The 17,925-nt window shown below is 50.9% G+C and overlaps 1 long non-coding RNA gene across 1 annotated transcript in view; it reads right to left on the bottom strand.

Moving 5' to 3' along the window:
• Positions 1–3,226: 3,226 nt before the first annotated feature.
• LOC121041201 (uncharacterized) overlaps positions 3,227–17,925 on the bottom strand; it is a 19,795-nt gene continuing 5,096 nt past the window's right edge. Inside the window, exons 2-4 of the long non-coding RNA XR_005795617.1 lie at positions 11,918–11,921; positions 6,327–6,330; positions 3,227–3,683 (exon numbers count right to left, since the gene is read on the bottom strand). This is a non-coding gene — a long non-coding RNA (uncharacterized LOC121041201). The remainder of the gene's footprint in view (positions 3,684–6,326; positions 6,331–11,917; positions 11,922–17,925) is intronic.

Below are 17,925 nucleotides of genomic sequence, written 5' to 3'. Positions count from 1 at the left end.
TGCCTCAGTGATGCGGACTGTCACAGCTCACCTGAAAATAACCTTCCAAAGGATCTTCCTGCTCCCGTCCTACCCACCCAGAACGAAAGCTAAAGTGCAGCCATGCCATCATAACTTGCCGCGTGGTAACTTCATGGTCCCCTTCCTCAGCACAGCTTCTTTTATCATTTCATTGACTTTCAACAACAAAATCTATGGGGTTTTATACTCCTGAATATCTTGGATCCCACTTATGGCATCATGGCAAGGTTTCACTGTACCCCATCATCTCCTCCCTTTTATATCACAACCCTATTCTCTCTCCTCACGCGCTGTGCTCCAGCCACACTGGTCTTCTTGGTTTATCTCTAACATTCCAAGCACACTTGTACCTCAGGGCCTTTGCATTTGCTGTTCCCTCTGCTGGGGATGCTCTTCCAGGTAGACAGGCTTGCTTTCTCCTCAACTTTAGATCTCTGCTCAAATTATCATATTTTCAGTGAGGCCTTCCTGGAGCATCCTAGTTAGACCAGCACTCCCCTGCCCACACATATACGCATACACACACACACACACACACACACACACGCACGCACACACCATCCCTATCAAAGTCCCCTGCTTTATTTTTCTCCTTAGTACTTAATGCCATCTGACATATCTCTATATTTGCTTACTATTAAACCTTTTTGGGACTAATGGCTACATCCCTGTGTGCAGTCCAATGTGTGACACATTGTAGGCACTCAGTACATATCTACTCAGCAAATGACTAATGATCAGTAATATTTCATGTCTGCTTAATATGTATGTAGATAAGCATTTTATACCTAATTTTATTTAACACCCCCATAATGTTACAATGGAGATACTGCCTTGAGGCTCAGAGAGGTGAAGTGGCTTGTCCATGGTCACACAGCTGGAATCAGGATTGAAACCCACCTGGCACCAGAGTCTGAGCTCTCAGGCACCATCAAGAGCAGATATAACCACGGACGTGGTTAGAGAAGAACTATCCATGCCTCAACCCAGGGTATCCCAGGGGAAAGGCACCATGATCTGCAAAGAATGACGAAAAGCAAAGTATAGAAATATGTTTTTCTTGCAATGAAATGATTTGGGGGATTAAAGGGAAACTAAGTATCAAAAGCAAATTCCACCTAAAATGAAATGTGTTTGTTGAGAACTGCTACGTGCCGGGCATCGGCCAAGAGCTTCACATCCATGACCCTGTTTCTTCGCAATAACCCTGAGCCGCCCATACTGTTGTTATTACATTACAGTTGAGGAAAGCACAGCTCCGAGAGTGTGAGTAATTTACCTAAGGTCACCAAATTACGGAACAGCCTATCCGTAAGCTTGCATCCAAAGCAAGCTAGCTTCCAAAGCTTGCCTCATCTCCTCTTTCCAACTGTAGCCCCTAATACCTCATTCCATTAGACACGCAGTCAGAAGGTCCTAGATCGTCCCATGCACTTGCAAGGGACAGTCGTTCTCAGCACGACGCCTGGCATAAGGAATGCCGGGTGCTCAGGAAGGATCTATTGGCCGGCTGGCTAGATGGATGGATGAATCAATCAATCAATGAACCAACAAACAAATGAACGATTTGAGTGGAAAGGGAGTGGTCTCCATCTGGATAGCCTGATCTGAGCCCAGGCCGGCATCTCTAGAATACCGCGGTCAGCAGACCTGCTCCCTCGGAAACCTGCAGGCTTTAAATGTTGAGATTCGTGGATCCCTTGGCAGTCCCTGAATTGGAAGACCTGAGGCCCAGGAAACTGAATTTTTAACACATTTTCCAGGAGACCCTGACATTCTCCAAAGCTTTGAGAAGCACGGGTCGAAGGTGAGCTCAGACACCCCAGCTGAGCTGAGGCCCGCTGAGTACACAGAGGCCAGCTGGAGACAGTCCAGGGAGAAGTGAGAGACATTAGCAAGAGTGAGGAAGATAACTTATTAGGAAAGATGGAAGGAATTAACGGGCAGTGTTTGTGTGAGAGAAAGCAGGAGCCACACATAAATCCTGGGGACGGCTGGCAGCCCAGGCTGAGAGGCATCATATATCCTGGTTGTGGGGACATTACTGGGCCTAATGGGGGCAGGAATTATACACGGGAAACTTGAACTCTGTGCCAGGGGGACATTTACAATGGACAGCTTAAACTGCTCGCCCATTATGACTTTGCAACAATATTCATCAGCTCTGGGCTCAGGCAGTCCTTAAAGAACGTCTCATCCATTTGTATTTAAGCTTTTGAGAAGTGTTTTTTTTTTTTTTTTAAAGCAATGGATTCCTTTGTTCAAGTGAAATCTCATGCATGATCCCAGCCTATAAGACAAATGAAAATAAAGATGCTTCATCCATCTTCCTTAGGGGTATCTCCACAGAACCCCGGGGTTCCAAAGAACCCAGCATGAAAACCACTGATCCGAGTCACGGTCCTCCTCATTTTGCACAAGGAGAAACAGGTTCTGAAAACAGAAGGCATGTTTGCCCAAAGACACACAGCAAATTGGGTCTAGGCTGCTTGAGATGCAGGGTGGAGCAGACAAGTGTCCCATCCTAGAAGAGCACCGGGCAAATGGCAGAGGCAACAATGACATGACAATAAAAATAACTCATGTGTACAGTGTTTCTCTGTGCAGAGCCTCCCTTTCAGTCCTTTACCTGCGTGACCTCCTATCACCCCCATCGCAAGCCCTGTGCTGGGCCATTGCCTCTTGCATTTGACAGATGAAGAAACAAGCACGGAGAGGTCGAACACTGTAACTAGGATCACACAGCTGATAAGAAGTGGAGGCAGAATTCAAGACAAGGCTGTGGGCCTCCAGAATGTGTCCTTTCACCACCTCGACAGGTGGCCATGCTCAAGAGCGTGGAAGTTCTTCACATTGTTCTCCTGAGGGAAGCCAGATGGCTATTTTTAAATATTTATTTATTTTTTGGGGGGTGGCACATGTGCGTGCAAGCAGGGGAGGGGCAGAAAGAGGTACAGAGAACCCAAAGCAGGCTCCACACTGTCAGCACAGAGCCCAATGTGGGGCTCGAACTCACAAAGTGTGAGATCATGACCTGAGTCGAAGTTGGGCACTTAACCGACTGAGAGCCACCTGGCACCCCAAAGATTTCTATATTTTTTAATGTTTATTTGTTGAGAGAGAGAGAGAGAGAGACTGAGTGAGGGAGGGGCAGAGAGCCAGATGGTTATTTTTAAATCTGATTGACCCCCTCTCCTGTTCAAACATCTTCAGTGGATCCCGAGTAGCTTGTTCTGAGCAAACATTTCTAATAAGTTTTAACTTCATAAATGAGCGATGTCTTGCAATACGAGTGGTACATGATGCTGAATGTCATATGATCACAACTGAGCCAATGGTTCTTCTCTCTCTCTCTCTGCGGGATTGGGGGTGATTATCTCCCATGCTCAGGTGCCCGGTCTCAGGCCACAGTGTTGTCAGAAATCAGTGATTTTTCAGAACGTTGGAAGGTGCCCACAGCTGGCACTAGTGTATTTTTTGTCACTTCAAAGCACATGGACAGCCCCTTGCTTTTCCATTCAAGAGTAAGCTTAGGAATGCTTTGCTCCATTCTAGGTCAGGCTGCCTGCAGATACAGACCTTTCCCTCTGCTGCTTTATTGCCAGTTACACTAAACACAGTAGATGACAAGTTTATTAATACTGTACTGTAGTCAACATCCGCTAATAATAGTGAAAGTTGTCCTACACAATAACCCTCTTCTCTCTTGTCTCCCTCACCTCACCCAATTACGTGCAGGTTACTTTGTTTATTTTGGGGGGCTGTAGAACAGATCATCTGAGTTTCCTTTTTTTCTTATGGGGAAATTCAACGTTGATAGACAAATGCTTTTGATTACAAGCATGTTTCCAGAACAAATTATGCTCGCAAACCAAGGTTTCCTAGACACGCACACCCACACGTACACCAGTGGTCTCCAAAGTTTGTTGACATGCATCTCATCCCTTACAATTTTTCAGCACACCCCCAATGTCTGTACCCTTTTTAATTTAAAAATTAGTTCCGTGTACTACTGTGCTAACCTATCGTATGTATCTAAAATATATTCAAATATAATTTTTTTTAATTTTTTTTAACATTTATTTATTTTTGAGACAGAGAGAGACAGAGCATGAACGGGGGAGGGACAGAGAGAGAGGGAGACACAGAATCGGAAACAGGCTCCAGGCTCTGAGCCATCAGCCCAGAGCCCGACGTGGGGCTCGAACTCCCGGACCGCGAGATCGTGACCTGGCTGAAGTCGGACGCTTAACCGACTGAGCCACCCAGGCGCCCCTCAAATATAATTTAAATGAATTAAACAACCAGATAAAAAGTAAATGGAGATTTTATTTTCTTCCTCCACCCCAAGGAATTGCCTTGCACACTCCCTGGGGTGCCACAGTCCTATTCAAGGCTCCCAGCATACGTACTCTCCTTCAGCATGGGGCACTCATCTGGAACCACCTGCTTCCTGCCTGGTAACTACCACTCGGCCTCACGTCCAGGCTGCAACCTTGCTTCTTCCCAGAAGGCTTTGCTTCTCTAGGGCACACCAGAGACCTCCCTTGCAGCCCTGGGTTCACTCGCAACCGTTCAATGGAATATTTTAAATCAGTTGTCATGCCTGTCTCTCTGTCCAGACCGTGTGTGCTCTCCATGAGGGCAAAGCGGGGAGCTCCTTTATGTGTGACCCCAGGACCCATCTGTCAGTGGCTAAGACCATTTGTTGACCGATTAAGTGACTGGCATTGGGCTGGGCACCTCATGGGTGCTCTAAGCTCCAGTCTGGTGGTTTCTACACTTGACCACGCATCAGAATCACCCCCAAGGCCTCTTTCAAACATAGACTGCTCTGCTCCAGGGTTTCTGGCTCAACAGATGTTGCGGGCTGAATTGTGTCCTCTCAAAATTCAAATATTGAAGTCCCAACCCCCCGTCGCCTCAGAACGCGACCGTATTTGGAGACTGAGCCTTTACAAAGATAATGAAGTTAAAATAGAGTGATTAGGGTGGGCCTAATCTAATCTGGCTGGTGTCCTTTTAAGAAGAGGAAATTAGGATACAGACAGTGAGAGACACCAGACGTGTGGTCCACGTGCAGAAGGAAGACCTCCCCGAGGACACCGTGAGAAGGGGGCCGTTCTGCAAGGTGAGGAAAAGCCAAACCTGCTGACACCTTGATCTTGGACTTCCAGCCTCCAGAACACGAGAAAAGGAATCTCTGTTGTTTAAACCACTGAGTCTGTGGGATTTTGCAATGACAGCCTGAGCGGACTGACACGGGAGGTCTGGCGTGGGGGGCTGGAGTTTCGTTCTTCTGACAAGCGTGTGCTGATACTAGGGAGGCGAGAGCAGGGACCACACTGGGAACTGTTGATGTCGACCTCGAGAGATGGGGAAGGAAAGGCTGAAGAGTGAGAGAGGTCTGGAGAGTGGAGGGGAGACTGCCAGCCAAGAATGCTGCCCTGGCATTTCCCGGGCTCTGGGGAGAGAGCTCTCCCCCACGGGTGTGCGCTCTGGAACAGGCCGATGTGTTCTGAGCTATTACTCACTCTCCCTGCCCTTGGCTGGGGATGGGGGGAAGGAATGGCTGGGGGTGGGGTTTCTCCTCTGACACATGGGATCTCCCAGCTGGGGATCCTCAGGCGGGTCTCAGGGAGCATGCTCAGCCCAGCCCTTTCTCAGAGAGCTAGCAGCCCCTGGCAGGCAGAGGTCCTGGGAAGCCAGCAGGTTGATGATGTGCGGGTTCACTGGAGATGGCCCTCGCTGCAGCCCACACTCCCCATCCGAGTGGGGGTCCCGGCACGGGAAGCCAGGCTCTGCACACATCCTTCAGGGGAGGGTGGAGAGAATGAGACCATTCCCACGGGCTATTATGAACCTTCTCTGTGCTTCGGTTTCCTCATCGCTAAAAAGAGCACGATAACATCCACCCCAGGGGATGGTAGTCGCGACTTTAAAGTTGGCTTCTCCCTTATGTTTACCAAGTGAGACTCAGTTTTATTTCAGCCTTACAACAACCAAGAGGGCAGGGCAAGGCCCATTTTATGGGTGTAGAAACTGAGGCTCAGGTAGGTTAAATAAGTTACCCAAGGATTCAGGGCCAGAGAGTGGGGCAGCAAGGATTCAACCCCAGCTGCAGAGCCCACACTCAACCATTCATAACCTTCCCCTCAGGTAATAGCTTAGGACTGGGCCCTAGCTCATGAGGCGCTTGCCGGCTCTTTGTTCCCTTGGCTTAGCTCAAATTCCTACAACCGAAGTTAATTCTTTCCCTATTCTGGAAGAACAGTAAAGAAAGAGATTGACTATGTGCCAGGCACTGCCCTGTGCCAGGCACTTTCCTCCCCTTTCCAGGTAGCAAGGCCTCAAGGCTGAAGACCACGCATTGTTCTCTGCCCTATCTCCAGTTTGTTAAATAAACGACCAACACTTGCCCTATCCCTGCAACGACCCTGTGAACACCACCATATATACCCGCTTCACGTGCACGGAAACAGAGGCTCAGGGAAGTTGAGTTGAGAGGTTGACAGGTCACACAAGCTCCCCCAGCTATGAGAAATGCCATTATTGGCAGGGGACCCCCCCCCCCAGATCCATCTGATTCCCGAGCCCTCACTGATACTATGCCACACTCCTCTCCTGGTCCTTTCATTCAAATCCCTCCAGCTCTCTTCCTTGGGACAAAAGGCTCTGCCCCAGAGGGAAGACATAACTTTTTCTCCCAAAGCTCTGAGTCAACTCATAAAGTGTGATCTTGGTGGGCTAAACAGTCAGCCAAGGAAACGACCTTTGCCCGTTGTCCATGACAGTCATGCTCTGCCGCAGTTGAGAGAGAGAGAGAGAGAGAGAGAGGGGAAAGGGAAAGAGAGGAAAGACCAGACCAACACCATTTTGGCTGGTTGAACTTCCCGGAGCCTTCAAGGCACAGTTCACATTCTCTCTCATCCAAGAAGCCCTTTTTCCAGTTGTGCCATTGCCAGTCACCCTCCCCGCCCCCCTTGGTCTTTTCACAGGGCTCATCTGGTCTCCCACATTAGATGATACAAGCCAAGATAGTTTGGGTTGCAAATGACAGACACCCAACTCAAGCTGGCTTCTGCCAAAATGGGCATTTATTGGCTCTCAAGACTGAAAAACCCAAAGGCAGAGGTGGCCTTGGGGCTCAGCCACGTCACCCAGACCTGGCCTCTTTGCATCCGGGGCTCTGTTCTCTGTGTTGGCTCCTGCCTCAGGAAGCCCTTCCCAAGGGGGAAAGGTGGCCACCAGCACCTGGGGCCCCATCCTTCCATCTCCACTGCCCCAGCAGACAGAGTTCTTTCCCAGGATACTCCTGGCCCTGCTTGCCTTCAGGCCCCATCCCAGAAGCAGCCACCAGAGGGTGGGCACTCTGAGCAGCCATGCCCGGTCACAAGAGCAGAGGAGGGGTATTTCCCCAAAGGAAAGCAGAAGCTGGGGGGGGGGGGGAGGGGGAGGGGGGAGAAACAGAAAGACGCATTCTCTGGGGCTTTATCTGGCTTCCTGGCTCTCTTTCGTCTTTGTTGTGTGAGCTTAGACAAGTCCTGACCTTCGATTTCTTCATTGGCACAATGGGCATGATACCCTAACTCTGAGGAAGGTTTGAGAGGACTCAGTAAGTTAAGGCGCAGAAAAGGCCTTGCACAGTGCACAGTACACGGGACGCGCCAAGTCTCTCCCACCCCTTCCCCCTCGGGGCACCCCATACCCAGGCAGGAATGCCTGGGTTTGGAACAATGGTGCCCCTTAGACACTTGGCTCCTCATTTAATTAGATGCTTCCCTCCTCGCAGGCATCTCTGTGCATGTGACCTGTTTCATGCGTCTTTCCTCTCAGGAACCTCTCCCAGGGCGATGAAGCTCTAAATGGAGGCCCCCAGACATGGGTGATAGCAATAACTATTCATTCAGCACTTGTTTCTGGAGCCCCGTTAGGACCTGTTCTAGGCCCTGGGGATACAGCAGAGAAAAGGCAGACCTGGGACCTGTCCTCATGGGGTTTGTGCTCACGCATGGCTGTGCCACACACTGTACGAGACCTGTGCGTGTCACCCGCTTTTCATCCAGGATTAAGTGCCATCTCACCGAACCCTTCAAACATTAGCAGGCTCATTCCACAGATGGGGAAACTGAGGTCCAGGGGAGGGGAGTCCAGCAGGTAGACTGACCACTCAGCAAGCGAGTGGCAGAAATACGAAACTGCTGCACCCTTCCTTCCCGGATGCAGCCTGAGTCAAGCCCCCTGCCGAATTCAGAGAAGGTTAATTACAGTGACAGCACCCATAAAAAACACAGGACATCTTCCAGGAAGCTGGAGGAGAGAGAGAAGAAAAAAGACCCGGGCGTGCAACGTCAACCCGGGGTCTGGGATGAGCCGTGTTGAGCCCATACATGGAAATCCACATCTACCAAGATGGGCCGCCTGGGAGGCAGGCGGGGAGCCCCCGGCGGCGGGGCCCTCGGCGTCAGGAGGAAGGGAGCCATGCAAACCACAACCTGCAGGCTGAGAGCAGCCGACTGGCTCGTCTGCCACCAGGCCTGAACGCACTTTGGGAGAGGCCCGCACTCCCCTACCCAGCCCACCGGCAGCCACCAGTCGGCCAACGAGAAGCCCTGGGTGAGGTCACATTACACCCCTGGCTCCAATCCCTCAGTACGTTATGAAGGCTGACGGCTAACCTGGCTGGCTGATGTCCGAGGCCAAGGTCGAGGCACGGAGCGGGGACTTTAGAACCCAGGAGGGCTCCTCTCTTGGCTGTATGACTCCGGTCAGTTAACTTGACCTCGGAGCCTCAGCGTCCTCATCTGCAAAGTGGGGAGGGCGAATCCCTGCCTTTTCACAGAGTGAGGAATGAATGAGGCGACGATGCAGCCACTCTACGACACGCACACCACACGATTAGGAATTCTCGGTGCACGTGAAGGCGCTGAAGCTCAGAAAGATGAGTGTGTGGCCCCAAAGCACACGGCCGGTCAGCAGCGGGTACAGATTCGGAGCCCTGGTCTGACCCCATCCGTGGCCAGGTGCTGCGCGCCTCCCCCAGCGCACAGCAGGCCCTCACTGCGTGCCAGGTGCCTGCCCTGCACACCTGCACTCTACCAGTATCCAGTCTAGTCCCACCTATGTCCCGCCAGGGTGTCGCTTCTCAAAGTGTTGGCTGTGTCTGCTCCTGGCGTGCTGTGGAAGCCTGGGGCCTTCAAATACACTTGTGCAATCCGAACAAATGCATTTACTAATGACCCACGACCAAGCAGAGCCTGAACAAACGGACGATAAGAGGCTCTCCTTCAGTGTAGGAGAAACAAAGGTTCTTTCTTGCTGCCAGAGGCTGGGGGGCGGTTCATCTCTCTGGGGGGAGAAGACAGGTATTCTCGGCGGACAGCCACCTCTCTGGCATCTGCTCAAGATGCAGGGTCCGGAGTGAGAAGTTCTCATCACACCCCCCCAACCCCCCCCCCCCAGGCCCTCCCTCTAGCCCCAAACGTGCTTTTTTGGCTTACCTCTCTCAGATATAAGGGCTTCGTGGAGCCCACCGGCTCCCTGCCACTGGCCAGGCTTGGAGACCAAAGGTACCAGAGGATAAAGAAGACAGAGGCTGGGGCGCTGGCCACCCCCCCCCCCTCCCAAATTCGTGATCAGCCTAAAGCCCCAAGCCCTTTACCGATGGTGGGTAAGGAACTGTCCATTAAGTGCTAGGAGGGAGGCAGAAAGGGAGCTGACCGGGGCCCGGCTCTCAAGTACCACGTGGGTGTACTGCCTGTTTCCCCAGAGTGATCAGTTCTTGCAATGCCTGAGACAAAAAGTTCAGAAATAACGAGGCTTGATGAAGTTCAAGGTTTCCCAGCCATGTGCCCTCCACCTCCCACCTGGTGGTTCCCAGCAAAAGGTCCGAGCCTGGCTCCGTTTGGAAAGGGGCATTGTACTGCCAGGATGGCTTGGAAATAACGGCATCTACCTTTCTAGGCCACAGGGGGGATGATTTTAACTAGCCAGTCTCCAGCTTAACCCTTGAACTTTCCCCTGGTGTCCCTAAAGACCTAGGTTCAAATCCCAGCCCTGCCTCTTCTTCCCTGAATACCTTGGGCAGCTTATCTTTCTTTTCTGAGCCTCCTGTGCCCATGCGCAGAATGGGGATTGTGATGACGGGGCCTCAATGTACAGGGGACGTAGGATGTGTGCAAAGGACCAAGTACAACTCTTTAGGACAACTACCCAAAGCTCCCCCTGGTGAAAAGGACAGAAAGGACCTGGACTGGAGATCCCCCCATTTACATCTCGAGACCGGACCTCTCCCCTCAAATGGACTCATATATCCTGCTGGTCTCCTGGATAGTCCCACCGGATTGTTTAATAAACAACTCACACTTCACACATATAGGCTGAGCTCCCAGTTTCACCCCCACTCCCATCAAATCTGCTCCCCCCCCCACACCCTTCCCCATCTCAGTGAATGGCACCTGCACTCCCAGTTACTCCTGCCAAAAATCCTGAGACCATCCTTGATTTTTTTTTTCCCTCCCACCCTGTATCTAGTTGACTCCAGCTCTTCCTCAGAAACGTACCCAGAATCCAGCTTCTTCTTATCACCTCTTCACATCCACCTCCCTGGCCCATGCCTCCACTGTCTTTCTGGGGGATGATTGAAAGAGGCTTCTGGAAGGCCTTTCTGCTTCCTCCTGACACCCTGTCAGCTTATCCTCTGCAGAGGAACCAAATGGATCTGTATCAGTTTCCTGTTGCTGCTACAACAAAAAAACCCCCACAAACTTGATGGCTTAAAACAACAGACATTTTTTCTCTTGCGGTTCTGGAAGCCAGAAGTCCCAAATTAGTTTCACTGAGCTAAAGTCAAGAAGTCAGCAGACTGGTTCATGCTGGAGGCTTAGGAATGTGCTCTGTTCCTTGCCTTTTCCAGTTTCTGGAGGCTGCCAACATCTTGCTTTGGTCACCACATCTCCTTCTCTGGAGCAGTCTCTCCTTCTGCCTCTCTCTTTTAAGGACATCTGTGATTACATCAGGGTGACCACCTGGATAATCCAGGATCATCTCACCATCTCAAGGACCCTAGCCCTAATCGCACCTAAAGTCCCTTTTGCCATATAAGGGAATTATTTGCAGGTCTGTGGGGTAGGGTGTAGACATCTTGAGGGGAGCAGCTTTAGCTTACCACAAGATCCTTTTTAAATTTAGCTGGGGGAGGGGGAGGGTGCTGGCTGTCTCAGTTGGTTAAGCATCCGACTGGGTCAGGTCATGAAAGCACGGTTTGTGAGTTCAAGCCCCATATCGGGCTCTGTGCTGACAGTGCAGAGCCTGCTTGGGATTCCCTCTCCCTCTGTCCCTTCCCCGCTCATGCTCTCTCTCTCAAAATAAATAAAAATAAAACTTAAAAAAAATTAGCAGGGTCATGTCTCCTCTCCTTACCCGTTCATTTCCAGGAGCTCCCCATCTCAGTATAAAAGCCACATCCTTGCAACAGTCCCCAAGGATCTCTGCAGTCTGGATCCCACGCTTCTTTGGTCTCAAATCCACCCACCCTTTCTCTCATTCACTCTGCTCGAACTGCATTGGCCTCCTTGCTGTGTTCCATATATGTCCAGACAGTCCTGCCTCAGGGCCTTTGCACTGGCTCTTCCCTCCACCCAGAATGCTCTTCTTCCAGATCAACTATAAATTCGACTGCCAACCACAGTACAGGAGTGGCCGCAGCAGCCACCAGAGAGGTCCCTGCGTTTTACCATGCAGGGAACAGGCTCAGCTCAATTCACTTAACAAATATGTAAAGAGTCTGTGTTTGAGGCCATGCCAAGTCAGCTCCCACCTAGGGCACCCACGTGCTGGTCCTGCCACACATGTGGGTTCAGTGTCTCCCATCAGGCAGGAGGCTGTGTCTGAGAACAGTGCTATGGATGTGGAGTCGGCCCCTATGCCTGTGTTTGGTGGGCAGCCAGCTACGCAAATAGAACCTCTCTGTCCCTGCCTGCCTCCAGTCTTGTCCCCAAACAATCTGACTCAGTCAGCACGACAAGGTGGAGGTTGCAAAGCACACAAGGTGCCGGCTGATTTCGGTGGCTTTGGGAGAATAGCGGATAAATTCAAGGAAAATATAATGAATTAATAACTGAGTGGACGAAATATGGGCACCAGAGAAGACATCATGTATCAGACCCAGACAGTGCCTACTCTCCCTGATCCACACCCCCCGCCCCGCCGTGGCTAAGACCTTCCGACATCTGGCCTCACAGGATAGATTGTCTCCAACTCAAAGCCTCCACCTTAACCAAAGTTGATCTCCTTATTCATGAGCAGTAACGATAATGACCGTCTTGTATCTTTCACATCCCAGATTCCAAACCCTGTATTAAGCACTTCATACCAACATTCTCAGTCATTTTGACAGCCTCCTGGGATAGGTATTTTTCCCATTTCATGGGGAAGGAATCTGAGGTAGAAAGAGGTAGAGTCGCTTGCCTGAGGACACCCAGCTCTTACGTGGCAGAATCGGGATATGAGCCGAGGTCCCTCTGGCTACAAAACTTGCACCGTTAACCACTCTGCTTAGGCACTGCACACTGTGACCCAGTCACAGTGAGCCCATGGACCCATGCATTCATGTGTCCCCGATAACAGTCTACACGTGCACACACATGTGCAGGCACACACCCACAGGAAGGTAAGCTCCAGGGCAGCAGGGACTTTGTGAGTTATGTTGCTGGCATATAGTAGATGCTTGTTATGGACGGAACGTTTAGGTCCGTCCCGAATTCGTATAGTGAAGCCCTAACCCCGAATGTGACTATATTTGGGGACAGACCTTGATGGAAGTCATTAAGGTTAGATGAGTTCCTAAGAGTAGAGCCCCAATCCAGTAGGTTTGGTGTCCTTGTAAGAAGAGACACCAGAGGGGTCCTGCTCTCTCTCCATGTGTGCAGAGAAGAGGCCATGTGAAGGCACAGGGGGGAGGTGGCCATCTACAAGCCAGGAAGAGAGCGCTCACCACAAGTCAATCCTGCAGGACCTTGATCTGGGACTTCCGGCCGCCAGGACTGTGAGAAAATTGATCTCTGGTGTTTAAGCTGCCCAGCCTGTGGCAGTTTGTCACGGCGGTCCTAGCAGCCTGACCCTGTGCTCGCTACATTGTGCAATGGAATACAGATCTGGTTTGGTGCATCTGTTTTTAAAAAGAGGATTTAGGGGCGCCTGGGTGGCTCAGTCAGTTATGCACCCGACTTTGGCTCTGGTCATGATCTCACGTTCCGTGAGTTCGAGCCCCGCGTCGGGCTCCGTGCTGACAGCTCAGAGCCTGGAGCCTGCTTCGGACTCTGTGTCTCCCTCTCTCTCTGCCCCTCCTCCCCTCATCCTCTGTCTCAAAAATAAATAAACATTAAAAAATATTTTTAAAAAGAGGATTTAAATGTCCCAACACCCCTTGGTTGGTCTTGCCATTCCTCATTTCCCTGCTCAGCCTCCAGGGACCCCAGGTTTGTGGCTCTGCTCTGAGCTGGACGGAGCCTCAGCATCAGGCCAGGCCTGAGTCAGGGATCCGTCCTCATGTACTGTGGGACGGGTCTGGTGCCTTTCGTGGCCCCCAGAGAGCCCCCTCCTACTGCTCCCTGGTAGGGAACCCACGGGTGCGCGTGTGAGGAAGGGCTCCCTGGGCCTCAGGCCTTCCCTACCTTGCGGCTGTAAGCAGCTCCCGGCCTTCAGCTCACTCTTCAGGGTCAGAGTCTCAAAATTTCCCCGTGGCCTCTGGGGACAGGTTCTCTGAGGCCCTCGTCTGTCCATGGCGGCCCCGGTCGGGGCCACCCAGCTCAGGCGGCACCTCTGGGCCCGGGAGCGGCAGGGGACAGTGACGGCTCTGAGGACTTCACCACCCCCAAACGCCCACCCGGTGCAGAGCCTGGGGAGTGAGGAAATCCAAGGAAGTAACCAGAGTGGCTGCCAATGCCCAGGGGAGAAACGCGCCCCTCCGCCACCTGGCCCAGGGAGCCCAGCTGCTGCACTCGCCACCCCGCCACAAAGCGCAGGCGGGGAGCAGCAGGCCTGCTCGGGCGCCAGCAGGACGGTGGCCTCTGCGACCGGGGGGGGGGGGGGGGGGGACCGTTAGGGGGAGTGTGGAGAATGACGTCCTGCCCCAGCGTGGGTGCCAGCTGCACCTGGGTCAGGAGGTGAACCCTTCGCCTGGCGGCACCTTGCTTTGCCCCTCTGTAGAATGGGGAGGGCAGGCCCTCGCACCTCACTTGCCTCGCCCCAGCCCTGGCCCAGAAGAACACCCCCGAACTGAATAGGGTGCAAATGTGGAAGCTAGAGGAGAGACAGCACAAGGTGATGGACGGCAGAGGGACAAACAGTGATGGAGCACTTAGCCCGTGTTGGGTGTTTCTTTCTGCCTTAATCATCATAGCTGGCTAGGCCCAACAATGGCCGTACATCCTCCCTTAATCCTCCCAGGATGTCTAAGGGCAGGTGGCAGTGTCCTTGTTTAATGAAGGAGGAAGGAAAGACTCTGAGAAGTAATATGACAGCCCAAGGTCACACAGCTAATGAGACCACGTCAGGGCTCCCAACCCCTATTATATGTTGGCAAATAGGTAATAATAAAAGCTCAAATTTATAGAATGCTTACTGTGTGTCAGGCAATCTTTTAGGCATCTAGGTACATTAATTTATTTAATCTTCGCAGTAGCCCTTTAAAGGAGGTACTCCTATTATCCCTATTTTGTAGATGAGGAAACTGAGGTGCAAAGACGTTGAATGACTTACCCAAGGTCTCGCAGCAGCTAATAATGGTACCAGCAGGATTGGAACCCTGGTGCCTGACTCCAGATACCACAATGAAACACTTCCTCTCACCCTGCCCTCTGTAACTGTCACGGAAACCCCTGTTGGAAAGGCCCTTTTATAGAGTTAAGAATTTTGTTCAAGGCCACTCAGAGAGCTAAAGGCAAAACTGGGACTTGAAGCCACCTGTTGTTTTGCTTTTTGGTTTTTTTTTTTAGTTCTTTTCTTTTATTTATTTATTTATTTATTTATTTTTTATTTATTTTTGGGACAGAGAGAGACAGAGCATGAACGGGGGAGGGGCAGAGAGAGGAGGAGACACAGAATCCGAAGCAGGCTCCAGGCTCCGAGCCATCAGCCCAGAGCCCGACGCGGGGCTCGAACTCCCGGACCGCGAGATCATGACCTGGCTGAAGTCGGACGCTTAACCGACTGCGCCACCCAGGCGCCCCATAGTTCTTTTCTTTTAAATGTCTGAGGCAGAGAGAGAGGGAGACAGGCAAGAACGGTGCACGTACCTCCCCTGGAACCTTCACAACCACCTTGGAAAGGAGAGATTTGCATTGGTCAGGAGAGGCAAAATTACGCTGTGGTAACAAATGGCTACCCACGATATGATTGGCTGAAATAAAAAAAAGGGTTTATTTTTGCTCACAATATGTACATTACCTAGGGGGCTCTGTTCTCTGCTGTCCTTTACTCAAAGACCCAGGCTGAGGGAGGCCCTGTCTCCATACGGTTTGGCCAAGACACAAAAAAGAAGACGGGATTCAAGCAGTTAAAGATTCCAACCTGAAAGTGACACGTGTCACTCCTGCCTGCACTTTTTTGGCCACAGCTAGTCACGTGGTGCCACCGGATCACAAGGGGGCCAGCACACGCAATCTTACTATGTGCATGGAAGGCAGCGAGTCACACGACCTGACCACTCTACCATTATCCCCATTTTACAGAAGAAAACCACGGTTCCAGCTAGTAAGGAACAGATTCTGGAGCCAAACCAACCTGGAGCCCATTCTCTTTTGACCACACGTGGCCTGAGACACAAAGCAGACCCGTCGATAAAAACCCATTTAACCTCACGGTTTACACACATTATCTCAGTATCTCACTCAGCCCTGGTGCAAGGGTCAGAAAAATCCCTCCTAGTTTGCAGCAGAGGAAACTGAGGTTCAGAGGAATGTGGTCTTGGTCAAAGTCAAGCAGATTTTTTTTAACGTTTATTTATTTTTGAGAGAGAGACAGAGCTTGAGCAGGGGACGGGCAGAGAGAGAGGGAGACACAGAACCCGAAGCAGGCTCCAGGCTCCGAGCTGTCAGCACAGAGCCCGACGCAGGGCTCGAACTCACAGAGTGTGAGATCATGACCTGAGCCGAAGTCGGAGGCTCAACTTACTGACCCACCAGCCACCCCAAAGCTATGCAGGTTTTTAGAGTTGGGACACTAATAAGAACTTGGTTCTCCTGGCCTCCAGCGTTTTGTGTGGTGTCAGCCCTCCTTCCCCCTCCGCTCACGGACAACAAATAGAAACTTAGGGTCCTTTTCCTTTCTCCCTCCCACCGGGGGAATTGAAGGGACAGAGTTGATGTCAAGATGAAGACACAAGCCAGGCACAGACTAAGGTCAGGGAAGCCGACGGTTCTTCAAAGGCCTCCACTCACGACCAGGAACTGGCAGCGATACAGCCCTCGCTGAGCTCCTCATCAAGCCTTTGTGTTCCCAGCACCTTCTCCAGTCCCCACAATAGGCAGGAGCCATAGGCATAATCATTTGGCCCATTCTAGAGATGAGGAAACTGAGGCTCAGACCTGACAGAGAGCCTGACACAGAAGAGTCAACAAAAGTTTTGTGGTCAAGTGGCCTAATGGATCAGAGGGGCTACGAGATTAGCCAAAAGGTGGCCAGCTCCTGAGGTCAGGAATTGGTCCAGAACTCTGGTCAGTTTGCCCAGACCTTAGGTTTACTGAATGAGAGGGGGGCGTGACAAGTGCCACACTGCCCAGGGCAAAAGCCTAGCTGTGCCCTTGGGCAGATTACTTAATTTCTCACCTCCAGTTTCTCACCTACAAAATCGGGATCAGAAGAGAGTCATGGAGCTGTCACCGAGCTCAGCTGTAAAGCACAGTGGCTGGCACACAGGACAATCTCTATGCAGGTCAATTCTTGCTGATGTGGTGATTATCAAGTTTCTAGTCTAAAGAAAAACACTTCAGAAATCAAAAGAATAATATACATGAACTAACAGTGAAGACAATTCATGTGCCGGATACAACAGACAGGAAATATAGAAGTTCAATTAGACGACAATGTTGAACAAAGAGGGTAAGTGTTACTATTGTGACAGAGGTCAAATGGCTCTTGGCTTTCTCCAAATCTCTTAAAGCACACATCGTTGTAAATGGGCAGGGTTGCTGGGGTTGGTAAACAGTGGCATACCAGTTCTGGGAAACATCTTGGCAACATAAATGAAAAGCCATAAAATTGTGACTGCCTGTTAACTTGTAATCCCACTTCTGGGAACTATTGATTATCTAATGATAATCTTAGGAGTTATTTCCTCCCATTTTACAAATGGCGGAGTGGAGGCTCAGAGAGGTTAAATAGCATGCCATAGTCACACAGCTGGGAAGTGAAGGGACCAGAATCGAACCCAGGCTAGTCTGACTGCAAAGCCACACTCTCAACAGCTACACTTTGTGTCCTCAAAAGAATGAGTCTACAGGAGTATCATAATTGTTCCCATTTGCAGAGATGCAATCTCTATGTGAAAATCCCAAAGAACCTGTGAAAAAGCAATTTGAATTTAGTAGGGTCACAGGACCCAAAGTCAATAGATAAAAGTCAATTTAACTTCTCTACTTTGGCAACAAACAATTGAGATTTGAATTTTTATTTTTCAGTACAATTTAAAATAGCATCAAGGGGCTCCTGGGTGGCTTAGTCAGTTAAGCATCCAACTTTGGCTCAGGTCACAATCTCGAGGTTTGTTAGTTTGAGCCCCATATCAGACTGCACTGATAGTGGGGAGCCTGCTTGGGATTCTCTCTCTCCCTCTCTCTCTCTCTGCCCCTCCCCTGCTTGTGCTATCTCTCTCTAAATAAATAAATAAACTTTAAAAAAATCTTT

The sequence above is a fragment of the Herpailurus yagouaroundi genome, unplaced genomic scaffold (assembly GCF_014898765.1).
Source record: "Herpailurus yagouaroundi ecotype Mexico unplaced genomic scaffold, PumYag 29, whole genome shotgun sequence".
Classification (NCBI taxonomy): Eukaryota; Metazoa; Chordata; class Mammalia; order Carnivora; family Felidae; genus Herpailurus; species Herpailurus yagouaroundi.
The sequence above is the reverse complement of the archived record's forward strand: the minus strand, read 5'-3'. Positions and strand labels throughout refer to the sequence as shown.